The sequence below is a fragment of the Neophocaena asiaeorientalis genome, unplaced genomic scaffold (genome assembly GCF_003031525.2).
Source record: "Neophocaena asiaeorientalis asiaeorientalis breed wild unplaced genomic scaffold, Neophocaena_asiaeorientalis_V1.1 scaffold550, whole genome shotgun sequence".
Classification (NCBI taxonomy): Eukaryota; Metazoa; Chordata; class Mammalia; order Artiodactyla; family Phocoenidae; genus Neophocaena; species Neophocaena asiaeorientalis.
Window position 1 is genome coordinate 2,783,774 of NW_020173396.1, and position 18,635 is coordinate 2,802,408.

The following is an 18,635-nucleotide window of genomic DNA, read 5'->3' on the forward strand; positions in this document are numbered from 1 at the left end:
CCATTTTAGAGCAGAGGAAATTAAGGCATAGGGCTGCCTGCTGTGCACTCTACCACATAATAAGTGGTAGAGTGAGAATGCAAGCCTAGTAACTCTATCTCTAGGGTCTGCCTTTTAACCAGGATGCCCTATTGCCTCTCACGCTAGTGAAGGAGAAAGACAAAAAGCAAAGATAGGTACAAAAAGTATCTCAGGTGGCAATAACTACAACTGAGTAAAACCAAGGTACAGAGGCAGAAAGTGATAAGGGGGATTACTCTTTAAAATAGGACGATTAGGGAAAGTTCTCTCCCTCCGCCTTTTTAAAAACAAAGCGACATTTGGACAAACACACGAAGGAAGTGAGTGAGCCATGTGGATTGATCAATAAGTGTGTCAGGCAGAAGAAACAGCAAGGACAAAGGCCCTGAGGTGTGCATGTTAAGTTCAAGAAATAGCTAGGAGGCCAGAGTGGCTAAAGTAGAATGAGATGTGGGAGAATGGGAGGAGACAAAGTCAGAGTTAGTGGGCACCAGATCATGGATAGCCTTGTAGGCCAGTGTTTGTACTTTATAAAGATACATATATATATCCAATGACTTAGAGAGTAAACATATTAGAGTGAGTGCTTCCCATAGGGAGAGGAATGGTTGAGGGAATCATGACTAAAAGAGTTAAACACAAGGGAGGGACATAGCACCAACCTATTAGGCCAGAGTGTCATGAGTATTATTAACTCAGTTCTACACCTGAGTTGTGGGGCAGAGGTGGGAACAGCTCTGGTGTAGCCTTTAACCAGAGAGAACTCTATACTCCATCTCCACATCACTATAAATTATCCAAAAATTAAAATGATTGCATCAAATCTCCATTTCAGAGAAGAAAGATATGCCCTAAGAGCGTTAGGACTTCTCTGTTTCTGATGATTCATTCCCATGCAGGTGGCAGGATTTGTAATGGGTGGCACTGCCTTTGGCCTGCAGTGTGGCAAAAGACCTCTTTTCGTTTTGGCAAAGCATCTTACCAAAAGATTAATAAGACATAGTTCCTATAAAAACATATTAACATCAATCTTTTAAAAACTATATGATTTAATGGTTTAATTTTTTGCTAGAAATATCAGGAATATGACAAACTACATGAATTGATGCTTAAAACATTGTGATTTCTTTAAAAACAAACATCCTGCATGCACACCAGTAAACCCCAAGAAGCTTCGAGCCTCATTATTTGTATTTAAACCTAAATAGGTTTCTTTTGTCCAGAAAAAAATTTATACTTCATTGGTAATAGAAAAGATCTTGCTTTAGGTTAGAGAGATTTTTATTTTATTCAGGCTAATTATTGCAAATTTTGCCTCCTTCTTTATTTTTGGGATCTCAAAACCCAGAAAAGTATCTTTTAAAAAAGGACAATTGTCCTGTAACTATTCAAGTGAAATCATATTTAAAAGCATTGTGTCCTGGGAGTTCAGAAGTTGTACTTTTGACTTCATTAAGGACTTTCAAAGAAAAGAGAGTAGAAAGAGAACCATTTTCTGTGATTTGACTCGCGAATGAGCTTCTAGGTTCCAGATCTATATTAAAATGCAATTGTAAAAGGGGTGGGCACTCTGCACATTAATTTATAATGTGTCTATTAATCAGTTCACTATTTATTGAATGTCTCCTGAATGCCAAACACTGTGCTAAGTACCTGGGATATATTGATGAGGGAAAACAGACACAGTCCTGCCTTCATAGTGCTACAGGCTAGCAGGGCAGTGGACATCAGTAAAGTCATTACACAAGCACATATAAAACTGCAAGTGTGGTGAGCACTGTGGAGAAGAGGCTCATGATGCAATGAAAGCCTGTATGGAGGACTTTGGACTAGACAGGTTGGTTAGGGAAGGCTGCTCTGGAGACATGATGGTTACATTCTGATATGAAGGAAGAAGGTAGGAATTAACTTGGAGAAGGAGGAAAGACAGAGAGTGAAAAACAGAGGGAAAAGCCAAGTGATTAGACAGAACACAGATCTGAAAGAAAGTCAGTTCTGGAATTCTCAATTAGAGAAAGGAAGAATATAGATGAAGGTTATATTCATTTATTCATTTAATTAAAACGTATTGAATGCCTACTGTATGCCAAATCTTGTTCTAGAGGCTGGAAATATTAAAGAGCATTGGCTTTGTCATATAAGTAAAGACATTAAAAAGTTTAATCATGCAGGGATTAAATGGTGGGGTGGTGATATGATCATATTTTTGCTTTGCAAAATTAACTCCAAAATGGAGAATGGATGAGAAGAGGTCAGAGTGTATTTTGTGGACCAGCTAAGAAGCTAACCAGGTGCTCCGGCTGAGACACAAGGGTAGCTTGCATGAGGAAAGTGATGCTGGAGATAACCAGCATCACCGGGTGTGGACAGTTTCGAAAGATGGTTTAGGAAGCAAAATAGGACATTGTGATAGGTTGAGGGGGCAAGGAGAGAAATGTCAAGGATGTGTCTGAGGGTTCTAGCTTATATAGCTAGATGGGTTGCATAAAATAATGGCAATAATAATTAACATTACTAACCACTTTGACCTGAGTTTTGGGGTGGTGAGGGGCTATGAGTGGAAATTACTGAAGTGTAGTCTTTAGTCAAAGTAGAGTCCTTCCTCCAACTCACCATAAGTGACCAACAATGATTGCCTCAAATCTCCACTTTTTTGGGGGGGGGACAGAGTAAACATGTCCTAAGTATGTTAGAATTTCACTGGTTTTGATGATCCATGTGAACAGCAGAGTATTTTATAAGCTGCACTGCTTTGTCCACGCAGTGATGCCAAGAGTCCTTTTCTCTTTAGACACAGCATCTTCTGAAAAGAACAGTAAGACATAGTTCCTGAAAAGCAAAGTAAGTATCCAATGGAGGGGGGATAGCAAGGAGTGGAGAAGAACACACCCCAGATGCTCAGCTGGGAGCCACGTCAGATCAAAGCCCAGAGCATGGAGATGCAGTCTGTGAGGCTGGAGCATAGGGTGGGACGTGTGGCCTGGCGGGAGATGAGGCAGAGGTGCAGGCCGAGGTTGCATGCCAGAGGAACCTCTGCACTTTGCTGAGGTTTGACTTTACCCGAAGGGCAGTGGGGAGACTTTGAAAAGGTTAGGAAAATGTCAGGAATAAGATTAGATTTGCATTTTAGAAAGATGACTTTATAATAATTTAAACTATCCTTATTTTATAAACTTTTTCTGAATGTATATTATTTTCACAATAAAAATGATTTTTAAAAAAGGAAAGCCTATTTTGTCTGATAGATTGGGTTAGACTCGACATGTGAGACAAAATATAGGGAAACCAGTTAGAAAGCTATTGCAACAGGAGGTTGCTAAAATGGAGGAGAGGATGCGAACTTTGCAGCCAGGAAGACTTAAATTTGGATAGACCCTGGCTGTACCACTTCTTGACTGAGTGAACTTGGGCGTCTGGTTTCCTTTTCTGGATGTCAGTTTTTTTCATCTGTAAAAATATGGGTAACAGTACCTCCATACCTATTTTCCGTTGTGAGGATTATGTATGTGAAGTTCTCAGCATACAGTACTCTCAGTAAACGTAGTTCTTATTAATGTTAATGATGAAAAGAGTCTGAATTAAGGCAGAAGCAATGGGAATGAAGAAGGGGAGAGTAGATGGTAATGATGTTAAGGAGGTTGATTATATAAGCTTCAGGGACTGACCGAATGAACGTGGAGGAGCTGCCATCAGACTTCTCAGGGATCCCACTTGGGTGGAATTAGGCAGATGGTGCTCGCATTCACTTAGAAAGAGAAATCAGGAGGGTTGGGTTGTTGGTTTGGGGGGTGGGTAGGTTGGGAATGAGGGGAATTATGTCAGTGTGAGGCTCGTTACACTTGAGATGCCCCGAGGACAGCTGGCTGTATGGGTCTATAGCTCTGTGAGGAGTGGCGGCTTCAGAATGGATATTAGGGAGGTGGAACTTTCTAATGAACATATGCTCAGAGTAATGAGTAGAAGGCCAACGTTAGGGCCATAGGGAACGTGAGCATTTTAAGAGGACGGCAACAGAACAGGAGGCAAGAAAAGGGGAATGAGAAAAGGAAACAGTAGTCATATATGTTAAGAGGAGAAGCAAGAATTATAAGCCAAGAGATAAGAAAATTTCAGGAGGAAGGGAGTGGTTAATACCGTCAACTGCCACAAAGAGGTCAGCTAAGGTTTTCACGGAAAGAAAAAAAGCATTTGATTTAGCACCTGGGAGTGAGTGTGTGTGTGTGTGTGTGTGTGTGTGTGTGTGTGAGAGAGAGACTGTGAGTGAGTGTGTGTGTGTGTGTGTGTGTGTGTGTGTGTGTGAGAGAGAGAGAGAGAGAGAGAGAGAGAGAGAGTGGTGTTACGGTCTTGCCAGAGCCCCTTGAGTGGAGCGGTAGGGTTGGACTCCAGATTGCAGTCTGTGGAAGAGTGGACAGGAGGTATGAAGTGGACCTGGGCTGGAATTGTCCTCTGTTCTTTTTGCGAGGGGAAAGGGAAATATAGGGATGGTGGAATTTTGTTTGTTGGTTTTAAGAATGAACTCTTGGGTGTGTGGGGAAGTAGCGAAACTAGAGAGAGCAAGAATAAGGGTGATTCTGCACTATGTGGGAGGGGTAGAATTTGCCAGCACAGGTGAAGGAATTAGCCAGAAACCAGAAAAGGGAGGTCACTTCCTTTGGAATGAGAGGAAAGCAGGCACAGATGGATACGGATAAAAATAGGTAAAAGCGTGGGCTGGAGAGGTGTGAGATGTTGAGGAAGTTCACACTGATGATCTCAGTAGTCTTTGGGAAGAGAGTGGCACTGGCCACAGGGCAAAAAGGTTAGGAAGGCTTGGTTTTACTAAGCTGTTTGGGGGGCCAGGAACAGTTAGTTGCTCACAAATGGGCTCCAGAAGGGACCGTTGGGTAGCATTCCAGTGCCTGCTGGGGTTGAAGGTAGCTTGCTGGCTGGATGTCCTCTACCAGTGTTCCCCGTTGCAGCCACGCAGGACTGAGGAAGGGGCTATCAGAAGTGACAGGGCTGAAGGGCTATGGAAGGGCAGGGCTGAGTGTGTGCAGGAGCTGACGGGGAGGCAAGGTGGACAGTTGTTCCTTGATCCAGAGAATGTAGGCCATGGTGGAGAGCAGGACTGGTGAGTGTGTGTTTAGGAATTTGAGGCCATGGTTTTAGCAAAACACATACCCTAACACTTAACACCTGTAATCTGAACAGAGAGGCGCAGGGTGAGGCCTGTGGTTATCTACATGGCTATTTTTAGTTTGATGGTCCCTAGTTGGTGGTCCCTCTTGTTTTTGCTTTCCTGGGTGGAGGCAGCAACTTAAAAAAAACCTAATTAGGGACTTGCCTGGTGGTCCAGTGGTTGGGACTCTGTGCTTGCACTGCAGGGGGCACGGGTTCAGTCCCTGGTTGGGGAACTAGGATCCCGCGTGCTGCGTGGCATGGCCAAAAAATAAAAAAAAAAATAAAAACCTAATTAAAAAGAAATGATTTCTGTAATTTGAGGTCTTTGGACAATGGGAACACCAGAAAAGATCGTAAAATACTGATGAGACCAAAGCAGTATTTATACAGGCATTACAAACAACTTGGGCACTATTCTAAATTAAGTTAAAAAAATATCATTACAAGACAATGCATAGGTTATTCTTTCTTCTTTTCCTAAATTGCTTTAAATCTTGTATGTCATATTTTAGTGAGAGGAAATAAAATGGGGTATATGTAGCTACTGTTACTGGATTTTTTATTCAGGCTAGTGTTTGTGTGTGTGTGTGTGTGTGCGTGTGTTTACCAGTCAAGGAGCCCCTCTGTGCATTTTTTGGCATTTGATGTCAAGTATTAGTGCTGAACAAGAATATCTGTTGGAGTTAATAACAGTAGCTAAAATTCTCTTTGCAGTTGACTGCAAAGATGGGAATAAAGTATTGAAATCAAACTGTTTAGGAATTTGTCTTTCAAATAAAAATATCTTTAAAATTCTGGCAGGTGGGCAAAGTAAGCAGGCAGCTTGGGGTTGGAGGTAACAGAATAGCTCTGGAAGGGACCAGTTATACCAATAAATGTTTGCTGCCAAGTGCTGCCTTTTAAAAGGAGTGCTTGCCCCTTTTATGGGTTCCCTCTCTTGAACCAGTCTGGTTGGGGGAGGGAGTGGGGAGAGAAATTAAACCTGTTAGGGGAGCCCATCAGTGATTCTTATAGGCGATAGGGTTAGTGTGATGGCAGCCAGGTTTCCTGCCAGAAGTCGACCTGGTGCTATAAAAATGTCAGGAAGAGTGCGCACAAAATGGAAACACAGAAATGCCAACTATAGGAGAATAGATGAATATATTGTGGTTAATTCTCACAATGTCATATTTACTTGCAATGAATGAAAGTACAAATATACATGACACTTGGATGAATCTGTCACAAAATGTTAGTGAAAAAAGAAAATCCCAGGAAACGATATATAGTACAATACCATTTTTGTAACATTGAAAAACAAGCTAAGGAATAATAAACACAAGGTTCAGGATAGTGGTTGGTTACCCCTGAAGTGGTGAGGGTGGAGGGCACACAGAGGACGTCATGGGGAGAGCATATAAATAGATATTAGTTATTGTTAATATCATTGTTTAGGTTCGATGGGGTATTCATGAGTGTTTATATATCATTTAAAATAAAGTAAATAAAATGAAGAGAGCCATGAATCGATTGAGATAGTGCATCAGAAACCAAAGAAATGTGTATTTCTAGCAGCATGACATTGTGGGCAGCAAATATTAGCATAACATGGGCCCTGTTGGCAAGCCCGGCCCTTCTCACTTGGTGAACAAGGCTGAAGAACCTCTTCCCACAGGGCTTTACCTTCTAGTACGAAGATGGACTACAAACAAAGAATTTGACAAAGTCATAAAATCCGTGAAAGAAAAACAAAACCAAAAACATAATAATATCTCTTTGTGTAGTCACGTGCAGGTATGTCTCTAGGATAGATGTCCAGAAACAGATTAGTTAGATGGAAGGTATATACATTTAAATTTTTGATAGACACTGTCAAATTGCTCTCCAAAAAAAGGTTGTACTAATTTACGTTTCCACAACCTTCTTTTTCCACATTCTTGCCAACACTGGTGATTATCAAATCTCTTGGCTTAGCTAACTGGCAAAATATGACATCCCATTTTTGCTTCAACCAACCAATTTTTAGATGAGCTTTTGGCATGAGGTTCATTAGTGAATTGAAGACTCTGTATATTTCTTTTCCATTATTGGCCAAAGAATGGCTGTAGTTGTATTTGCCTAAAAGTTCTTTGGGAGGGGCTTCCCTGGTGGCACAGTGTATAAGAATCTGCCTGCCAACGCAGGAGACATGGGTTCGAGCCCTGGTCTGGGAGGATCCCCCATGCCGCAGAGCAACTAAGCCCACGCGCCACAACTACCAGGCCTGCGCTCTAGAGCCCGTGAGCCACAACTACTGAGCCTGTGTGCCACAACTACTGAAGCCCGCTTACCTAGAGCCCATGCTCAGCAACAAGAGAAGCCACTGCTATGAGAAGCCCGTGCACCACAACGAAGAGTAGCCCCCACTCAGCACAACTAGAGAAAGCCTGCATGCAGCAACGAAGACTCAACGTAACCAAAAATAAAAAGAAATAAATTTAAGAAAAGAAAAATTCTTTGGGAACAGTTGTGCCCTGTGTTTAGATCTATTAGTTTATAATCCATTTGGTCAGAAGTAGTGTTTACCTAAAACCCTTGGAGGGATGGAAGGGGAGGGAAGGGAGATTTATTCAGTGCTTTTATGTAGCAAGTAGTGGGCTAGGTGCTTTCACGTGTTCTCTCATTTAGTTTCTTCTCCGTGGCAGGCCCTTTGAGGAAGTTTGGAGACTCATAGAATTGAAGACTTGCCTTAGGCATGGAGTTAGGCAGTGATTCAGCCAGCTCTCACTTTGTTTAACATAATCCCCCCACCACCCCGCTTAAGCCTAACAGAAGATAGCACCATTTGAAGGATTTAGTCTTTTAATGGTGCTATTCCAGTTGTTTCCAACCTTGGCTGTACATTGAAATCTCCTGGGGAACCTGAAAAAAATACTCATACCTATGTCCTACTCCCAAAGATTCTGATGTAATTCATCTGAGGTGTTTTAAAAAAAACTCCCAGTGGATTCTACTGGTCAGCTAAGGTTGAGAACCACTGGTCTAATTCATCTCCAGACTTCTTTTTAGACTTGTGATCTAATTGATCTCCAGATTTCTTTTTAGACTTGTATTCAGTACCTGTAATGCAATTTTGTGACGCTCTTTTGCCACCTTATCTCCTAAAAGTTTTTCAACTTATTTTTTTTGGTTTATTTTGAGACTTTTGGAAAAAATCCATAATAGGCTTTGGAATAATTGCAGATATCCTGGTGTGAGATGGGTAGAAAACTGCATTACTAAATTGAGGTCAGGAATTGCTGAGCTAATTATTTCTCAGGTCTTTATTTTGCAGCTTTTAAAATCAGTAAACCAACTGCAACATGACATAAGCAGTCTTCGTCTTGAAGAAGAGTATCAGCAGAATATTAGTATCACTTATGACTTTTCACAAATACATTTTCATCTGTTATTGAAGATGAAATAGTACAGAACAGGGAGCTCAAAAAAGGAAATATGTCAGCTGCAATAAATGAAATCTTATTCAAATGTTATTCAGTTTCCCTGGGAATGTTTACCCACTGCCCTATAAAAGTAAAATACCTACTGATTGTCTATCACATATATGATGAGCTTAGTCAGTAACATCATCTCCCCCATCTGTGATATCAAGATGCCTTCCCCCCTGCAGTACAGCTTTAGAAAAACTAGACACAATTATTTTGGCAGCTCAGATGGGGATCATCATGCCTCTTATCTATTCAGTTGTTGTGGTTTATTTTTTTATTTTATTTTATTATTATTATTTTTTTTTTGCGGTACACGGGCCTCTCACTGTTGTGGCCTCTACTGTTGCGGAGCACAGGCTCCGGAAGCACAGGCTCAGCGGCCATGGCTCACGGGCCTAGTCGCTCCGCGGCATGTGGGATCTTCCCAGACCGGGGCACAAACCTGTGTCCTCTGCATCGGCAGGCGGACTCCCAACCACTGTGCCACCAGGGAAGCCCTGTGGTTTATTTTTAATGTACGTTGATCTTTGATATTGCATTTCTTGGTGGTGTGGGCAACAGTTATAGGTGACCTGTGTGGTATACCCACGAAACAAGCACAGACCTTGTTTTTTCCTTTCCAAAGCCCTTATTATTGTTGTTGCTATTAATATTTTAACTTGTAGGTTTTTTCAAACCAGTTTAATGTAACTTCTGAATATGGAATCCTATTCGATTTCTGTGTGTCCTGTGAATATTTTGCTTCTTCTTCCAGTCTTCTTTTCTATGTCTCATTCATCATGGTCTCGCTCATCCTGGTATCAGCTTTGCAAAGGCCACACACCAGGAAAGGGATCCAGCACGATAGTATAGGAAAAGCCAGACTTGGTGGACTTTACTTGTAGTGCAACATCAATGCTTTCTTATAGAATTTTGAGTTATTCTATGCCACAATTTCCTAAATCTATAAAATGGAGATAACAGTTCCCGAGGACTAAACAACAGACTGTATGTGAAAGCACTTTGAAGTGTATAAAGTGTGGTATATTCAGTACTATTTATTTTTAACTAGTCCATTTTCCATCTAATATCTGCAAAGTTAGTAAAATAAACCAAAAACCATCTTGAAGCTGCTCTCTGGTGTGTGATGAGTGTGTGAGACCGGAATTTAAAGACCTCATGTGAATCAGGGCAAATCATTTCATCTCAGCTTTGGCTTCTACCTTTAAGATGAGAATAATAGATAGATGCCAACTCGGATGGTGGATGGATTAAATACTATCAACAATATGAAAGTACTTTGTAAAGGGCAAAGCACCTCACAAACATTAGCTAATACCTCATTTAAATTTGGGTGCATGACCCATCCTTCAAGTCACGCATCTTTTTCCTCAGCTCCAAGGCCCAGAAACTCAGTGCTACCTCCAGAATTCCCACACCCTCTCCCATTTTGCTGCTCCTTCACTAGGTCCTCCCATCTGGACACCTCCACCTTCTGACCTTCTTTCACCTTCTTTACTCCCACCCCTCTCCCAGATTATCCTGACATTTTCTTTCCCTGGGTTTTATTTTCTTCATTATGAAATTACACTTCTATTAATATAGATTAAGATTACACTTACTTTTAATGCTGCTTGTGACTAGCATTTAAGATGACTAATCTGTTGATTATCCCAAAATAAATGTTACTAAGTTGTGTTGTTCTTTTAGAGAGTATAGTGTATTTTAGCAGTGACCAGAGTACCAGAACCCACGGTAATGACAAATATAAATATTTCTGATCTGTGTTAGGTTTGAGGTACATGTTTAAGGAGGGATGTGCCTTTTGTTACCATCCAAGGTACGCCTTCTAGTCAGCTCCTCACTCTGCTAACTAGAATGCTGCTCCTAGATGGAAAGAAAATAAAATACATTTTTTACCTTTTTTGGCAGTGCCGCATGGCTTGTGGGATCTTAGTTCCCCAACCAGAGATCGAACCCAGGCCCTAGGCAGTGAAAGCGTGGAGTCCTAACCACTGGACCACCAGGGAATTCCCTTTTTTGGATTCAGATGAAAAGTTATTTAATAATACCTTGATTATATTTTAAATAATTTTAATAATGTCATATAATATATATTTTAATTCTTTTGTTGAACTTTGATTCAAATATAAGATGATAAGCTTTTAAAATATTATACAAATCTCCTGAAACACATGTGTAACATAACATACCTGTTCCAGTCAGTTCTGTTCCTATCTTAATAGTATTCTACAATGTTTTCTACCAAAAAAAAAAAAAAGTTTCCCAATGTCCTCTCTTTTTATTAAAAAAAGCATCATTTTTAGGTGGATATTCTTTTTCACACAGAGTCCCTAAAGTCAGCTGACTTCCCCTAGTGATGTATACCTAATGTAGAGCAGTTGATTTTTGAAACTTTTCTGTGAACTCACAGGAAAAAACAAAAATGAGTGAAAAACCAAACCAAACAAACATCTCTGATTATTCTAGAGATTTTTCTTCCTGGGAGTTCTTTATCTTTTGCGCTCTTGCGGGTGTTTTACTAAGTCATAGATTTTAACAACAAACAGATCTTCTATGACTACTTTGTGTAGCCAAAAAAAAAGAAGTTGCTTCTGGATAACTAATAACTTTTAAGTCATTCGTAATAAAAACAATACTCCTTCCCTTGGGCTATGAGACTGCTTGGGCTGAAAGGGATTGAGGCATTACTTAGCGCCAACTCCTGTATTTATTCCCAAATGGGGAACTGGGCCCCAAGGAGGTGACAATTTACTTGAGTTCACACAATGACTAGTTTTATTGGGGAGTTCTTAAGAAAGATTATGGATAGGCATATCTAGATAAGAGATGAAAAACATCTGAGTTATATTGGTTTGTTAGTAAGCTGTTAGCCATTTCATCTTTCAGATGTTATTTATCCGTGATTCTGTTCTCTTGGCAAAGGGAATAATAGAATCAGGATTCCTGCCCTCTTGCTGAGCTTGGAAGAGTTGTGTGAGTGTGTGTGTGTGTGTGTGTGTGTGTGTGTGTAAGCAGGAATAAAGGAAAATTAGCCTCTTTTTTTTGAAATTTACTTCTTCTCTGGCCTGGTATGGTCATAGTTCTTAACCCCTGACCTTAGAAAAATAAGATTTTAAAGTGTATGTTTTGGTGCGGGGTAGGGGGGCTCCCAGCATCCCTGAGGGGAGCCTTGACTTGGATACTTTCAGGGCAGGGCCAATCACTGCTGGCTCTGGTGTTGAACGGTTCTAATTGCTTGAAAATTTTTCATTATATTGAGTTGAAATCTGTTCCCTGTAATTTATACCCACAAATCCTAGTCCTTCTTTCTGGAAAAACCCAGACCCAATATATTCAATTGACTGCCTTCCTCCTCATGGAGGCCTCTTCTTTCTGGAATAACCACTCCCATACCCTTCAGCTTTTCTCCATAGGGCATTATTTTCAGACCTCTGATTGCTATTCTTAGGACTCAGTCTGGTTTTGAACTGTGTCTTTTAAAATGTGAGGTTGAGAACTGAGTATCTCTCCAGATGTGGTTGTCCATTATGGAACATACAGCAGAACCATAACATCTGCTAGCAACTACATTTCTATTAATAGAGACTAAATACATTTGCTTTCTTGGTAGTTGCCCTTATACTCTTGACACATATTAAGCTTGGGAGCAACTAACTCCCCTGCATATTTTCTGTGTGAAATGTTATCCTATCAGGTCTCCTCTCGTCTATGTTTGTGCAATTAAATATTTTGATCTGACGTTTATCTATGTTAGATGTTATATTATGGTTTCATTGTGTCAAGAGCATCTAAATTCTTGACCTTGTCCTTGATTTATTATAAATCATTTGTGTACTTTCCTTGTAGTAAAAGAATAGTCTTAAGCGTTTTGAAGGGTGGGGAGCATTACTTTTCTTAGAAATATCTAGCAAAAAATGCATTGTTACTTGACCTTATCCTAGGTCTCATTAAAAAAATAAAGGTGTGTATGTGTATTGTAGGGTTTATACTACATAGTGGATGCTATGGTGTACTACCTAGATCTCCCCTTCAGAACCAAGTCACTAATTCCCCTAGTAACTGGGAAAGTTGGAAGCTGAGGGCCCTGAGCTAAATCCCTCTCTGGGAATTGCCCTCAGGCCAAGGTTTATCTCACGCAAATCATACCACCTTCCCAGGGGCAGCCTACATACAATGACTGGTCAAGCAGGGGACTAAAGGCTCAGTCTCTTTGCTTTGAGGAAGGGCCATCCCAGCTCCAGAGATTCACAGTATGACAGCTGAATCCTTTGTTGCGACTGCACTGAAGTTCAACTCTTCTCTCTGTCCACAGCTACGCCCCCAAAGGCGTGGATCCAAGGATCTTCCTCAATGAACTTTCTGCACTCAAATTTCCTTCAGAATCTGTTTTCCAGGGAAACAGACCTAAGAGATTTGGTAACAGAAGTGCTCTGAGGAAGCTGCTCTAAAGTGGGATTTTGGACCTTGGTTAGTGCAGATGGCTGGCAATGGTGTGTAGAAAGAGAAGTAGCCTGAAGTAAGAATATTTATAAACTCATAGACTGTGGAAAATGGTTTATCTGGTTAGCTAGGGGACTGGAAGGAGAAAGATTAGAAGATAGGGGATAAGGAGGTCTGGAGAGGAGCATATAGATGGACACATGGGAGTGGGCATAGTGTGAAGATATTTATATCACATGTTAATCTCCACCAGAGAGCATCCATAGTGGAAGGGCAACTAAACAACCAAGTAGACCAAATTGTTACCAGCCTGGGTCCTTGGACTCTTTAATCAACAGAAATTGCTAAGAGGCCAGATGAGAAGTTCAGGCAAGGCTTTATTGGGACTCATGCTCTAGCATGAGGGAGTGAGAACAAGAAACAGGTTCCCTTGCTTGCACCTCCTTGGTGGTGCTGTGTGCAGGGATCATGCGCAGAGCCCTGCTTTTGCTCTTGGCACCTCAGAAGTGGCAGTTGGGTTTTGGCCTTTTTTTTACCTTATTGCTCATAATTTGCCCCAACTGCACATGCATGCAGTTATTTTTAGTCTCTTATAGTTTCTTTGTATTCTGCTGCTCAAGGAGACATTTGTCCAGGTGCAAGTGCTCCAGTAAAGGGTCCCAGGTCCCAGGCCTCAGCCAGTCTCAAAATGACTTAGCTGATGTTAGCCAGTCTCTGTCTTTGGTCATCTCAATGCTGACATAACAGGAACATAAGTGGAATAGCCATGATGGCTGTGATGGAGGCTACACATGGGCCCAACAGCATGAACTCTCCTTTACAACGTTCATTTAGTTACTGCAGCTACTGAATGGCCAAATTTCAGCAATAGATACTGTCTTAGTTCAGGATGTTTTAACAAAGTGCCATGGACTTGGTCACTTATAAACAACAGAAATTTATTTCTCACAGTTCTGGAGGTTGGAGGTCTGAGATCAGGATGTCAGCATAGTCAAGTTCTGGTGAGGGCCCTCTCCCAGGTTGCAGACTGCCAGCTTCTCATTGTATCCTTACATGGTGGGGAGCAGAGAAGGGAAGCAAGTGCTCTTGTGAATCTTATATGGGCACTAATCCCATTCATGAGGGCTCCACTCTCATGGCCTCATCTAATCCTAATTACCTCTCAAAGGTACCTAGTATCATCAAACCTTCTAATATCATCACGTGAGTGGGGGTAGGGTTTCAACATATGAATACTGGGGGGACAAAAGCACTCAATTTATAGGAGACCAATGCTGAGTCCCCTGTATGGCACCATCCCTCAAGAATACCTACCAGTAATTGGTGACAGCTTAATTACACTGAATTCTTTTCACCCTGGAATCAGCATAGGCTCTGGGTGTGGGTTTGCCTTACCTTCCTGCAGGACGTCAATTAACACCACTATCCTGGAACTAGAGAGTGTTTGGTCCACCAGCAGAGGATTTGCATGACACTGTATTAAACCAAGGTACCCTATCTACAGCAAAGGGTGTGTGGAAGTGGATACATGATCGTAGGATTCTCTAACCTTATTAAATACCACACCATCAAGAAGCTGCTTGCTTAGCAGAGTGATAGAATGACCTTGTGAAAGCACTATTGAGGTGCCAGCTTAGAGATGATAACCTTTAAAGATGGGGTGTAAGTGCAGTATGTCCCCTCAGTCAACCATCATTATATAGTTCCATGTGTCTAAGAGGCAGAATACATGGACCCAGGGACCAACAGTTGGAAGTAGGAACAGCCTCATTTACCACCTGTCTCAGTGGCCCACTCAGTGGGGAATTTGGGCTTCCTGTCCCCACAACTCTGGGATTTATGGGTTTAGAGGTCCTATTTCCCAGAAGAGGAGCACTTCCATCAAAGAACAATATTACATCCTGTTAAGCTTTAAGCTATGCTGAAACTCCATCACTTCAGATTCCTCAGGCCAAGAGACCAGCAGTCACGAAAAGGAGTCGACCTCCTGGCAGGAGTAAATGACCCTGCTGCTACATTAGTAAGGTCTGGAAAAATCTGTTTCGCCCTTAGGTGATCCACTGGGGGATTTTTTAGTACTTGTTGCCCAATTTAAAAGTCAATGGAGGGCTTCCCTGGTGGCGCAGTGGTTGAGAGTCCGCCTGCCAATGCATGCCGCCTGCCGATGCCGTGAGCCATGGCCGCTAAGCCTGTGCGTCCAGAGCCTGTGCTCTGCAACGGGAGAGGCCACAACAGTGAGAGGCCCGCGTACCGGAAAAAAAAAAAAAAAAAAAAGTCAATGGAAAAATATATCAGTCATGGCCTGAGAAAGGCATGATGACTAGAAACTCAGTCCCTTCAGGGATGAGGTCTGAGTCACCCCATAAATTAAACAACCTACACCAGAAGAGCTGCTAGTTGAGGGTAAGAAGAATCTAGAATGGGTAATAGAGGAGGGATACAATGACAGCCTCAAGACCAGCTGCAGTGAGTTTGTCCCACTAACCTCTTTCAGCATCCTCAGAAAAAGAGACCAATCAGAATCTTGGAGGATTTTCCCTAGAGCATATCATATGAAGCCAGTGGATACAAGTGGCACAAGTACTGGGCTGTAGTGGATGTGGGGCACTGCTGAGATTCTTCTCTTCAAAACTGAGGCACTCAGTTGCTAGACTGTTGAGGGCTGATAGTTCTCAGCTGAATCGCTGTCTGGACATTACTTTCAGCTGAAGGGAGCCACCTCAATATTATGCCTCTCCCTGGGAAATGGCCTGTGTTGAATGACTTGTCACTGTGGGGTTATAAAACTCAGTCCCTTGACTCAAGTGGTACAACTCAGAAGGACCATCCCAGCTCCAGAGAACCCTGTGGGATTAGCTGAGTCCTTTGTTACAACTGCAATATAGTTCAACTCCTCCCTATGCCCATTCCTATTTCCTTTACTCCTCTGTAATTGTTGATCCTGAGTGCATTTCTCAAGAACTCTCCTGCATAGCAACAGCCATCTCAGAGTCCATTTCCCAGGGAACACAAGTCATACCATGTCTTATTCGGGTAGATCAGCAAAGATCAGAGACTCTATATGAAGTACACACAACTGTACTGCAATATACAATCCTGATGTGTGGTCTTATTTAGTTGGGGGCTGCAGTAGGTACTTTCATGCCTTACTTTATTTACTCCTTTTAGCAACCCTGGGAGGTGGCTACATGTCATTCCCAAGTTACAGATGAGAAACTGAAGCACAGAGAAGTGAGGTATGTTGCTAATTTCATACAAGTAGTTAGCACTGAAGTTGGAATTGGAGGTTCATCATTCTGCCTTCTACTATACTATGCTGTTCTAAAGGCTTTTGGAACACAAGATGGTAGGTGTTTGCTGGAGGCTCCCAATACATCTAAACTGAGTATGTGAGACTGTGTGTAAGGGGCTCCCAAGCAGTGCATGATCCATTCATAAGTTTACCTGTAAGAAAGCTAGTCTACTGGTCATTGTGGTTTATCCTCTGATGGAGAGAGGGGAGTAATTTAACTTGTTAACTTCTTTGGGATGGATTAGCTGTTAAAGAATTTTAAGTGACGTAGATTTGTGTGTCCTATTGACCATGAGAATGAGAAAGAAAATGGTAGCAGAGGGACAAAAGTTTCTTCTGCTTTGACTCTAGTATTTCTTAATGCTATCGACCAGGTGGTAATTGGAAGCCAGGCTTGGTGTCCTTGCCTCTTGTTGCCATGGACAATAGTGAATGTTGAATAGAGATTATGTCAGAGACTGGAGAAAGATACAGACCCTCATAAGCCCAGGGAGAGTCTTAAGCTTGTATCTAAGTTTCTTTACTCAAAGCTAATTTCGGTTATATCATGTTGTAAATAAAGTTGGCATTAGAGTACTGCAGACAGCTGTTGAGAGATGGGCAGAAGTATGTAATTGCAGCTCTCATAAAGATTTCAGTCTTGTACTTTCAGTAAATAGATGATAATTAAATTGAAAAACTTTAACCTTCACTAATTATAGAATGTGCTTCAAACCCTGACCATGGCGGTAGTTATTGTGGTGAAGTCTCCCGGTTCTGTCTATAGTTTACAGCATTTGTGAAACTCCTCTTCATTTTGCCTGATTTTCACCAGGATATTTCTCGTCTGTGGTTTGTGTTATGTTGCCTACAGGGGAAAAAAGTCACCTGCTTAACTATTTAAATAGTCGTAGGTCTATAGTTTCCTGAAATAACCCAGTCTAACTTTCTCAGGAAGGTGTGATATTCCCTTTTCTGGGAATTGCTTTTTGCTTCTGATTCTTGCCCTCAGTGACATCTATGCCGGTATCTTATTTCCATGCTAAGTGAGATAAAGTTAAAGCATAAAAATTAGCAAAAGACATCACCAAAAATTTGCCAGGCAAGGTGTCCCCTTTGCTCAACTCCCTTTATCCTCTTTGCACTGACCTCACATGTTGGTAATGGCTATATATTGGGATACATTTCTGACTTAAATTTTTTAAAGGCTAGTAATTGTCTTCTGGTACTTGTTATTCCTGTTGTCAATATTTCTTAGATATGATATTCTTCTAAAAATATTTTTTTAAAAATCCCTAATGAGTGATTTCAAAAGGCGGGGGTTGGATGTGAGGGGTAGTATACTTTTTCTTGATGTAAACCAGGAGCACAGGTAACTTTTTTTTTCTTTTCCATCACTATTTCTTGGAACTTTGAAAGCACATCAGTGAATCAAATCAGCTTCCCCAAACATCAGTGGATTGAGCATAGCTGAGAGTTATTGTTTCCAATTTTAATTGTAATTTAAAAAAACTTCAATGCTATGAAGGAAAAAAATTATTGAGAGGAGGAGCAGAAGAGAGTCTTCTGAGCTGGAAATGCCATATACCATGATCCTGAGTGGTGGTTACATTCATTGAGCGGTATGCATAAGACTTGAGCTCTACATTGTATATATGTTACACCACAATAAAGAAAACTAATATTTTCTAGTTTTGAAGCATCTTTTATTTGAAAGCATTTAGAACATGAGATAAAGTAAGGGAAAGAAATTTTTAAAGTGTAAAGTGTAAATTTTAGTTCCATCTATGGAAGTAAAAGATGTCATGATCTAGAAATATAACTAGCATATTTGGTATATGAAGTGGATTGCCCTCTACCCTCTAGCCCTGGATTTTTAAATTTTCTATTGATGTATAGCTGATTTCCAGTGTTGTGTTAGGTTCAGATGTATAGCAAAGTACATATATATATATAGTGTGTGTGTGTGTGTGTGTGTATATATATTTATATATATAATGAATGTGTGTGTGTGTATGTGTGTGTGTATACACACACACTTCAGTCCCTTGGCCTGGTGCCAGAGAGGGAGTTCTCTTTGTGCCAGATGATTCTTACCTCTGTCCCTGCTGTGGGACTCAAAGGTTTAATTCTAGGGCAATTAACCTGCAGATCTTTCTCCAAGTCTTTGACCTTACTACAATGTAATGAAATAGCACCTATTGTCCCCGGGATGGTCATGGACAAAATTTCCAACCGTTGGAGGGGAATTCATTGGAGTCAGGGGTTGTATTAAGGATATCTATTATAGAGAT

The 18,635-nt window shown here is 41.1% G+C and overlaps 1 long non-coding RNA gene across 1 annotated transcript in view; it reads left to right on the plus strand.

Annotated features, from left to right (window-relative positions):
• Positions 1 to 18,635, plus strand: part of LOC112400962 (uncharacterized) — a 327,875-nt gene that overhangs the window by 79,150 nt on the left and 230,090 nt on the right. The window lies entirely within an intron of this gene.